This window comes from Tenrec ecaudatus, chromosome 11 (genome assembly GCF_050624435.1).
Source record: "Tenrec ecaudatus isolate mTenEca1 chromosome 11, mTenEca1.hap1, whole genome shotgun sequence".
Taxonomy (NCBI): domain Eukaryota; kingdom Metazoa; phylum Chordata; class Mammalia; order Afrosoricida; family Tenrecidae; genus Tenrec; species Tenrec ecaudatus.
This window is the reverse complement of record NC_134540.1, coordinates 44,850,199-44,860,084: the sequence shown is the minus strand read 5'-3', so window position 1 is coordinate 44,860,084 and position 9,886 is coordinate 44,850,199. Positions and strand designations below refer to the sequence as shown.

Below are 9,886 nucleotides of genomic sequence, written 5' to 3'. Positions count from 1 at the left end.
CTTCGCTTTGCAGGATTTCCTCCAATTCTTCCCATGCAACAATGTGCTCCATACATTCATCACAGCTTTTTAGCAATGCATAGTAATCCATTGTATGTATATACCACAGCTTTTTAATCCACTTGTCAATTGATGTTCATTTGGGTTGTTTCTAAATCCTTGCAATGGTGAACTGTCCTGCAATGAATATTGGAGCACAGCTGTCTGGCCTTGGTTTCTTTCTTACCTATTCTGGGTTTAAGCCCAGTAGGGAGATTGTTGGGTCATATGGTAACTCAATTTCAATCTGTTTTAGATATCACCAGATCGATTTCCATAGTGGCTATACATACCTACAAGTACACAAACAGTGGATGAGAGCTCCTATCTCGCCACAGCCCCTCCAACACTTGTTGATTTTTGATTTTTTGAAATGGTTTATTTTGGAGGGTGTTAGGTGGTACATCATTGTTGTCTTAACTTGTATTTCTCTTATGACTAAAGATCAGGAACTTTTTCTCATATGCTTCTTGACCATTCTAGCCCCTGTGAAACTTTTGTTCAGGTCCTTTGCCCACTTCTTTAGTGGGCAATTAGTTTTTTTTTTCTTTTTCTTTTTGGAAGCTAGTAGAGTATTGTAGATTTTAGCAATAAGGCCTTTGTCTGATGTGTCATTGCTAAAGATGTTTTCCCAGTCTGTGGACTCTCTTATTACTCTCTTGGTGAATTTTTTTGATGTACACAGGTGATTTATCTTTAGTATAACCCACTTATCAATTTGTGCCTCCTCTGTGTTTTTTTCCTTCCCTATTTCTGATAGCCTGTGTATTCCCTGCGCCAAAGTTCTCAAGTTGGTCCCAATTCCCTCATTGATGGCCTTAATAGTTTGGTGTTTAACTTCAAGGTCTGTGATCCACTATGAGTTTATTCTTGTGCATGGAGTGAGATAAGGGGCTTGCTTCATTTTTCTGCAGGTAAATATCCATTTTTTTCCCAGCACCACTTGTTAAAGAGGGCATCTGCTTCCCATTGAATATTTTTGGGGCCCTTATCAAAGATCAGTTGTCTGTATGATGATGATTTTATTTCTGGGTTTTCTGTTCTTTTCCATTGGCCTGAGTATCTGTCATTGTAAAAATACTGCACAGATTTGACAACAGTGTCTGTATATTATGTGCTAAAGTCAGATAATGCAAGCCCTCCCACTCCTTCTTCTTGAGGAGTTCTCTGCTAATTCTGGCCTTCTTCCCTCTCCATAGGAAGTTAGTATTCAGTTTATCCATTTCTTTGAAGAAAGATCAGGGAAATTGTATTGGGATTGCATTAAATTTATATAATGCCTTTGCAGAACTGACATCTTGACTATATTGAGTCTTGTAATACACGAATATGGGATATTCTTCCAATTGTTGAGGTTGCTCTTGGTTTCTTGTAATAGTGTTCTGTAGTTTTCCTCATATAGATCTTTTGTTCTTTTAGCCAGTTATATCCCTAGGTATTTCAATTTGTGTTTGGCTGTTGTGAAGGATTCCATTTTTTTGTTATCTCCTCCTCTGTGGTCTTTTCCAATAGACTTGTGCTTGTTGAGCTTGCATACTGCCACTCTGCCAAACTCCTAAATTGCTTCCAGTACTCATCTTGTGGAACTTTGGGGATTTTCCCTATATAAAATCATTTCATCTGCAAATAATTTTAGTTTCACCTCTTCTTTCCCCATATGAATGCCTTTGATGTTTTTTCTTTGCCTTATGCTGTTAGCTAAAGTCTCCAGCACAATATTAAATAAGAAGGCGGACAAGGGGCATGTTTATCTGGTACCCTTTTTCAATGGGGTAGTGTTAGTCTTTTCTCCACTGACTACCCCATTGACTGTTGTTTTTCATATATAGCTTGTATTACCTTGAGGAATTTTCCTTCCATTCCTATCTTCTCAAGTGTCGTAAACAGGAATTGGTGTTGGATGTTGTTGAATGCTTTCTCTACACCTATTGATATTATTATGTGGTTCTTATAGTTTTTCATGTCAACGTGATGAATAATACTAATGGTATTTCATATGTTGAACCATCCCTGCATCCCTGGTATGAAGTCCACTTGGTCATGGTGAATTATTTGTTTTATATACTTTTGTATTCTGTTGGCTAGTATTTTGTTAAGGATTTTCACATGGATGTCTATTATGGATATTTTTCTGTAGTTCTCAATTCTTTTGGGATCCTTCCCTGGTTTTCGTATAAGAGTTATAATAGCTTTGTAGAAGGGGTTCAGGAGTTTGACGTCTTTTTCTATGCTCTGGAAGAGTTTGTGTAGGATTGGTGTTAGTTCTTCCCTAAATGCTTGGTAGAATTCTCAGATGAAGCCATCTGATGAAGGGTAATTTTTTGTTGGTAATGCCTTGATAACCTTGTCTATTTCTTCTATTGCTATGGATCTGTTGAGATTCTTGACGTCCATCAAGGCTGGTTTAGGGAGGGGTTATTTTTTCAAGAATTTGTCCATTTGTTCCAAATTGTTGAATTCATTGGGGTACAATCCTTCATACTACTATGTAATTATCCTTTTGATAATTAGGGTCAGTTGTAATGTACCCTCATTCATCCCTTATTCTAGCTATTGAAATTTCTTCCCTCCTTTCTTTGTTGGGTTTGTCAGCAGTCTGTTGATCCTGTTTATTCTTTCAATGAACCAACTTTTAGGAGCATTAATATTTTCCATAGTTTTGTTATTTTCCCTCTCCTGAATATAAGTCCTGATTTTTATAATTTCTTTTCTTTTGCTATTAGTAGGATTCTCCTGCTGACTCTGCTATAGTTGTAAATTTTATGGCAGCATTTCAATCATGAGTCTCTCTTCCTTTTTCAGGTGTCCATGTATTGCTATGAAACTTCCTCTGATAACTACTTTTGCTGTGTCCCATAAGTTTTGGTACATCGTGTGCTCATTCCCACTGGTTTCTAGAAACATCCTGATTTCATCTCTGATCTGTGCCACTACACACTCCTTTCACAGCAGAGCGTTATTCATCCTCCAATTGTTTTCTCTTGTTTTCTTCGTCTTCCTTTTATTGATTTTCAGCCTTATGGCACAGTGTTCAGAGAGAGGTCTGCATGATATCAATGTATTCAGGTAGATTGTCCTTATGCCCCAGCATGTGGTCGTTCTTCGACTATGTGCCAGGAGCGTTGAGAAAAAGTGCGAATTTATTGGTATTTGGATGAAAAACTCTGTAAATATCTATCAGGTCAAATTGTCTAATTTTAGTGTTTAGGTCTCTAACCTCCTTGTTGAGTTTCTTTTCTGTGATCTCCCTTTCTCAGAGAGTGGTTTATTGAACGCACTCTAATTTTTGAGGCCGTGGTTTCTCTTTTCATCTTTCTGAGAGTTTGGTGGACATATTCAGCAGGTCTCTCAGTCGGGGAATATGTTTTCAATGCTTAGTGGTTCTTTGTCTACCATTCCCTTGAGCATTATAGTGTGTCCCTCCTTATCTTTTTTTATGTTTTGCACTTTGAGGTCAATTGTATCCGAGATTAGGATTGCAACCCCTGCTTTTTTTTCAATTGCTGTTTGCTTGATATACCTTTCTCCAGCCTTTGATTCTCATCCTATTTTTCTCTGTAGCCTGGAGATGTGTCTCCTGTAGGCAGCAGATTGATGGGATCTGTTTTCTAAGCCAGTCTGTTAGTCTCAATCTTTTAATAGCTGAGTTCAGGCCATTGATATGCAGGGTTATTATCTCCATCTGTGGACTCCGTGATGTCATCTTATACATTTTGTGTTGGGTGTTTTCCTACTTTCCTTTCTCATTAGTGTGGTGTGCAAGTGTGTGCATGTTTCATTTTTAGTTCTTTACATCCTTAAGCCAATGCTATCTTTGTGTTTTCTCTTTGTTGTCCTCTGGGTGAGGTTGTTCTATGTAGCTGTCTCTTATTTATGCTTGGTGAGTATTGTTCTTCTGCCCGTACTGGGTCAGCAAAGATATTTTGTAGTGCGTGGATTCTTCTAATGTATTCTTTGTGTTTTTCCTTGTCTGGAAAGACTCTTACTTTTCCATCTATCTTGATCAATAATTTGGCTAGGTATAGTATTCTTGGATATGTCTTGTTTTCCTTCAATTTTTGGAATATGTTATTCCACTCTCTTCTCTTCTTCATAGTTTCTGCTGATAGATCTGAGCGTATTCTTATTTAGGAACGTTTATATGTGATGGCTTGTTTTTCCCTAGTTGCTCTCATGGTTTTCTCCTTTTACTCAAGGTTGGATAGTTTAGCTTTTATGTGCCTTGGTGTCTTCTTTTTGGGATTCAGCCTAGCTGGTGTTCCTTCAGCCTCCTGAATGGTTGCCTGGTTTTCATTCATTAAGCTGGGAAAGATTTCCTCCAAGAATTTTCTTACTATTGTTGCAGATGACTTCTTTGTTGTGTCTTCCTCCTGTAAGCCAATAGTTCTTTTCTACTTCATAGCATCAGACATAGCTCTTAGGTTTTCTTCAGCTTCTCTGATGATTTTATTAGATCTTTGTTAGCATTTGTTAAAGTCTGCTTGGCTGTCCTCCAAGTCACTGATGAGGTTTTTGCTTCCTCCATTTGATTCTCGAGGTCCGTATTTCTGCTACTGGTTTTTGTTATCTCCTCCCTAAGCTCCTGTATTTCCCTTTGGTGTATGGCCTTTCTCTCCTCTATCATTTCATCCTTTTTCTGTATTGTTTCCCTCATATCTTGTATGAGTCCAAGCAACATTCTGAAAATTTCTTTCAGTGTCAGCTCAGTGTCTGCTTTTTCTATGCATGTCTTTATGTTTGGGACATCTTCTGCCATCACCTTTTGTTTCTCTTGTTTTTGCGTTGATGTCATTGGGACTGCTCACTCTTTTCTTTGCCTTGTTTTAGAGGAGCCAGGTGCCATTTTCCAGGTAGTCAAAGAGCACGTTCTCTCCCTGGGAGACTTGTAGGAATGCTTATTCAAACTGCCTACAGCTAATTTCACTATGTAATTAACCTACCACTTTATTCTCCTGTGGCTTCTCTCTCAGGGGAGTTCCCAGAAGGCTGGTGGGTTGCCTGCGTTGGTTTTGTGGAGCTTGTGCAGTGGTTCCTGCAGCAGGTTAGAATATTGATGAGTGTTGGATGAGATGTCCTAGTCCCCCAGGAACACAGGCAGGAATTCCATGATAAGAAGTTTGGCAGAGTATCCCCTGGTTGAGGTCGGCTGGGCTTTCCCAGCCTTGAGCTAACTGCACCAAGTGGAGCTCACCTAGCTGGGTGTGGTGCAGGCATAAATGTCCAAGGCTAAGAGGAGTGGTCTGGTGGTCAGCAGTAGAGTGTGAGAGAACAGGAAAGAGACAAAGGGGAGAAAGAAAATTAAAAAGTAAGCCTGCTCAGACTGTGTGGAGATACAGAGAAGAGCGGGAAGCAAAAGTAATAATGTAGCTGAGTCCTGATCCCTTCCCTTGGAGCTGCAAGGGTTTAGTCCCTGCCTGAGGTGGTGGTAGCAAGCTGTGTCTGTGTTGAGAAAAAGCCCCTGTACAGCCTTCTAAGACTGTGGGGGAGCGGGGAAGGGTGGGGTGGAGGGATAGAGAGAAGAGAGGGAAGCAAAAGTAACAATTTAGCTGAACCTGATGCCTCCCGCAGAGCCCCAAGGGTTTAGTCCCTGCCCCAAGGCAGGTGGCGTCAAACTTTAGCTGTGTTAAGATTAAACCCCCTTAAGGACTACAAATGGTCCCAGCTCTAGCAGAGACAGTGGTGGGGCTAAGGTCAGGCCCTAGCCAGCCTACATTATGGTAAGCCAAAAGCTCCCAGCCCCTCAAAACCATGTGTGTCTGTGCCTACTTAGCTTTATGCTGTTACTCATGAATTCCAGCAGTGCTGAATTTACCTCTAAGCAACTCTCATGGGCTGAATTCTGCAGAGTTCCGCTGGTATGCGTTACTCTGTCGCCATCTTCCCGGAAGTCCAAAATGTTATTTTTGCAATACGCTTAAGAACAATAATTATAATGAATCAGGCCACCTGTGTCCCTCATCATAATATAAAGATACCAACGTCATGGTGAATTAGTGTCAGAGAACTTTATGGCACACATGGCTTTCATAAATGATAAGAAAAGAGTTTACTAGACGGAAATTCAGTAGCTCACAAAGCTGATGTGGAAGGTAGAATCTAAGAATAGACAGATTGTAAGGAATTCTGACACAGAACCAAGAAACTTCTTTGGTTACCAGAATGGATTGATTTGACATCTGCCATTGTCTCTAAGCAGTACTCAGAGCCATCGTTTTAGTGACCCTAAGAATAACTCACCAGGGATCCTGGATTTTGCCAGATTTATTCGTGAGTTATTCCAAATTTTTCTCACAAATAGGAATATTCATGGCTAGGTACTTGAGATTCGTTTATTCCTAAATTTGACCATCGATTGTTACTGCACTGACTGCAGCTGAAACAGAGCTGCCACAGTGAGTGGATTTAAATAAAAGAAATTTATTTCCACACAGTTCAAGAAGCCAGTAGCCCAAATTCAGGATGTCAGCCTACATGAACGTCTGTCCTTGTCTAGTTTACATTTTAGTGACATTCAGCACTCGTATGGAGTTTTGGGGCTTCTGCCTCTGTCACCTGTCTCCTTCTTCCCCTGGTTGTCTCCTTATGTCTAGTTTCCTCTTTCTATTCCTCTGACGTGAATAAACTTAGGATACACCCAGTACTGACTTCAGCGACAAAAACAAAACAAAACACACACAAAAACCTCCAACTAGGTGTCCTATTTATTGACTGGTACCAGGATTGGTATTTTAATATGCATTTTGGAAGGACACAATTCAATTCATAACAAACACTCATTCAAAGTAGATAGAACTGTTTAAAATCTGTTAGGTAAAACGTCTCCATTACAATGAATCTCATTCTAAACAAATGAATTGGAATTTTAGTAATAATAATGAATGAGGGGCAACACTTGGTTGAGACGTTGCCTCTCATTTATTGAAAAATAATCCTGAGAACTTGCCAGTAATTGAGGTTCAAATGTAGCAGGAACTCCAAAGACCACATCTGGGCAATACATTCAGGAATGGATGAAATCATGATGGAATGGATCATGCATATTGACTGATTTGATAGAGCAGACATGTGAGTGAGACCCTTATCCCTGCTTCTATATAAACGCTGGACTAGAGTGTTTTATGAGTATTCTGATTGATGCCACAGGATGGCCTAATAGTGTTGGAACCATGATTCTCCTGCCAGACCTTGCCTGTGCATCTCTTCCTATGTAACCATTGACTTTGTAAACTTTTTCTGATTGAGAAACGATTCTTTCCCAGGAGTTAGTGAGTCATTACAACAGATTATAAAACCTGAGGGAGTAGTTGGCCCACTAGTCTAAAGTAGGGGGAATCATAGGAACTCTCTAACACGTGGCTACCATCCAATGACTTACTCCAAGATGACAAAAAAAAAAAGGGTGAATTTGTGGAGATAACAACTAATTTAAGTGTTCCTGGGGCATCCTGCAGGGGAAGTGAGGTCTAAAGCTGAGCTAATATCAAAGAGTTCAAGAAGGAAGAAAATATTTTGAAACTTATTATAGTAGAGACTATACAACACTTCTTGCTATGACTGAACTATCAGATGATTTGATATCTAGCTTCTATTCTAATAAAATGGCTTAAAAATTTCAAATGTGGTATGGAGCAACTGGGGTCTGGATTAATCAGGAAATAGGAGCATATAACTCCATGAACTGGTTTGATAGTACAAATTAGTGTTATTAGAACTAGGATTGAATGCAATGACTTGTCACTCGGGGAAGCACTTCTAGAGGAAAACAAATTTTGGCCAATGTTATCTATAAATTTTAAAAAAGCTTTTTTTTTCAAGTAATAAAAATGTTTATTGTGTCTAGACAATTTGTCTGACTAGATAAAAGTAGATAGATGGAGCAGCGCTAGCGGGATTGTTGCTATTGGCTAGATTCATCATCCTAGTAGTCTTGAGGCTGCTTGGGATCTTAGGACCACCTCTGAGGCAACATGAGTGTGTCACACAATTAAAATTGGCAACTGTAAGCAAATGCAGTAGCTATGTTATAATACCAGACGTTTTTGTGAACCAACACATTATACAAACCTCACAATTAAAGCAATATCAGCATTATGTTGAAAATGGGGTTACGGCACAGCACAACAAAACTTCATCAGCCACACAATAAAAAACAAACAAAAATATGAAAGTAAAGAGTAATATAATTTAACACATTTAATCATTTAGAAATATTTGTTATTATTGTCATCATAGTAGAGTGCATACAACACTCTCTACTATAAGTTGCCATTAAGTTGATTAGAACTCATAGATAAACAATTAACATGGTTCTCTACCCAGAAAAAGTCTGGTTTTCCTGTGGAAGTGGGCGTTGAAAGCTGGCAACTTGTGCCTTATTGTTCATGGCGGATGGAATATTACTTGAAAGTACTGCCAAGTTCTAGTACCAGATGTGAGTGAGTTGAACTCATGAAACATGCGTTGAACTGAGGTAACTAGTAGAGGGTTCCATTGTGTGCTAGTATGTGTTTCATGCATCCTAAAGAAGTTCAGCTGTGGGCTGTTTTCTAAATCCATTTGAGTTTCTTCTGGATAAAATCGATCATTCTCACTACTGTCAAGCCATTTCAAACTCACGGTGACCCTGTAGGACAGAGTCGCATTGTCTCTGTGTGCTTATAAGATTGTAACTCTTCCTTGGTGGGGGAAGCACATATTTTCCCCATGGGGTGCTTTGACTGTGGATCTTGCTGTTAGCAGCCCAACACAGAACCCACTATGCCACTAGGGCTCTTTCAAAAGCAAAAGGAAAGTCCGCACTGTGCTTAAATTGTTACTTAAAACACCAATATGATGGAACAAATGAATGTTTTTAAGTGAACAATATAGTAAAATTGACTGCTTTCTGTGATTAGGTGATTGTGTAAACCACAGCATCAGACCTTTAAGGTCCTGTGGCTTCCCTAACCATTCCATGTGCCTGCCCTGCCTAATGCATTATATAAAATAGGACCCAAAAGTTGACATTTCCTCTCATTCTGTAAGGAAAACCTGGAGGTTTAGTGATAGAATTCTCACCTTCTACACAGTTGACCCAGGTTCTGCTCAATGCACTTCATGAGCGAGAACCACCCATGGCCAAGGGAGAGTTGTCGATTTCTGTGATCCTGTTTTGGAAGAAGCATAGCCAGAAAGATCCTTGGAGGCGAAGACAGCATGAGGACTTCATCTCTGCCTTTCATATGCTGTCAGGAGAGACCAGTTCCTGGAAAAGTACACCACACTTGGTAATGTAGAGGCGCCTTTAAAAAGAGGAAGATCCCGCGAATATTCTCGCTGTCCTGGTTTTGTGATAGCCAGGGCAGGCTAAACATTCACTACATTAAGACCAAGCATGTGTCCCCAGGCTGAGTTCTTTCTCTGAGCCTGGTTTAATAAATGCTGATGACAAATAAAAATTAATAAAAATAAAAAGAGGCAGATCCTCCAAGTGAGGGATTGACATGTTGCTGCAACACTGGTCTCCAGCATCACAACACTCGTGAAGGCGGTACAGGCCATGTTTCCTTTTATTGCACATGGGACCCCTCCCTCTGAGTCAGAAGTTAACAACGACAACTACAACACCACGCTGATGGTCGGATAGAAACATGAGGATGGTGCAGGTGTCCAGGCTAACCAGTGGTTGAGGATGACTCAGTGCGAACTGTACCCTCATTTAGTAAGTGTAGGCTCAGTGAAGTAGAGTGAGGCTTTTTCCCTATCTCTCTCCTATATCCTTCATTTCTTTTAAATAGCCCATTCGCAAGTCTTCCTAATAGAACTTAGAATCACAAGTATCTCTTCTCCATCTCCATGTGAAGGTCCA

At 39.8% G+C, this 9,886-nt stretch overlaps 1 non-coding gene across 1 annotated transcript; it reads left to right on the top strand.

Moving 5' to 3' along the window:
- The first annotated feature begins 9,339 nt into the window (after nt 1-9,339).
- On the top strand, nt 9,340-9,471 carry LOC142461979 (small nucleolar RNA SNORA72). The gene has a single exon (XR_012787135.1). It is a non-coding gene; the product is annotated as a small nucleolar RNA SNORA72 (small nucleolar RNA).
- The last annotated feature ends 415 nt before the right edge of the window (nt 9,472-9,886 follow it).